The sequence below is a fragment of the Saccostrea cucullata genome, unplaced genomic scaffold, assembly GCF_032062105.1.
Source record: "Saccostrea cucullata isolate Sc308-1 unplaced genomic scaffold, CSIRO_AGI_Scuc_v1 ctg7718, whole genome shotgun sequence".
Lineage (NCBI taxonomy): Eukaryota > Metazoa > Mollusca > Bivalvia > Ostreida > Ostreidae > Saccostrea > Saccostrea cuccullata.
Genome location: NW_026933097.1, coordinates 1,422 through 2,468, shown reverse-complemented (window position 1 = coordinate 2,468; position 1,047 = coordinate 1,422).

Here is a 1,047-nt window from a genome sequence, read left to right as displayed (position 1 = left end):
CATTTGATTAAGTGTAATTCTTTATTATATCACTCATTACGAGAACTTGAGCTCTTTTCGACGTGTCTTTTGCTTTTAATTTTATTGAGAAAATGTTCCATCTTCTTCCTGTAAATTATGAAATTAATATTTTCTTCTAGAGATAATAAATTTTACATGTATATCAAAAACGAGTTCAACTCGTTATTATACAATTACCATGAGGACTGTTATTTATATATTAAAGTAGCTATTGGTTAAGGTATGAAAGTTTTTATGAGTTTATATTAAATTAACTTGAAAATCGAAATCAGAAAAAAATGTTATTGAAGAAAATATAGAAATACTCTGTTCAAGGCGCAGTGTTTCAATGACAAATGGAAACATCGCCGAATTGTGTTAGATAAAAGTACATTCTTTTCAAGGATGGGCGATTTTTAAAAATAAATTTACTTATATCAGAAAAATGCTATGTGATTCATATCAACATGTTGAGGACGATTAGATTTATTCATTTTTATTACATACTTTGTAATAAAAACAGGGTTTTTTTTCATATGCGATATGGCTGACGTCACCATAGCTGTATCAGCCCTGCAGGGCTGATATGAATTTTCCGGGCTGATATAGGTTATCAGCCCTGATGCATGCAGGGCTGATACGGATCAATATCACACCCCCTAGTAAATAGAATATTTTACTGGGGGAACTACATAAAATATAGGTATAATAAATTTATTTGCAAGATTTCGTTTTGTTCAAAAAACTTTTCAAATATTTAAATGCTTCTTGGGTTCATGTGTAAAAAACTTGGCATGATTCAATGAGGGTATGCCCTCACGATAAATCGATTTCGTTGCACCCTTTACTACCTTCTCGGTACAGTTAAGGTGCACAATGAAAATATCAAAAATATTTTGCAGTTAAAAATATATTCATAATCGGAATGGCGATTCTTTTAGTGCATTATTTATATCGGATAATTGTAATTATTGTGAAAAACTACATACTGAGAACGATAAGATTTTATATCAATTTTTGACTTGTCACGTGATGCGGCAGTCACGT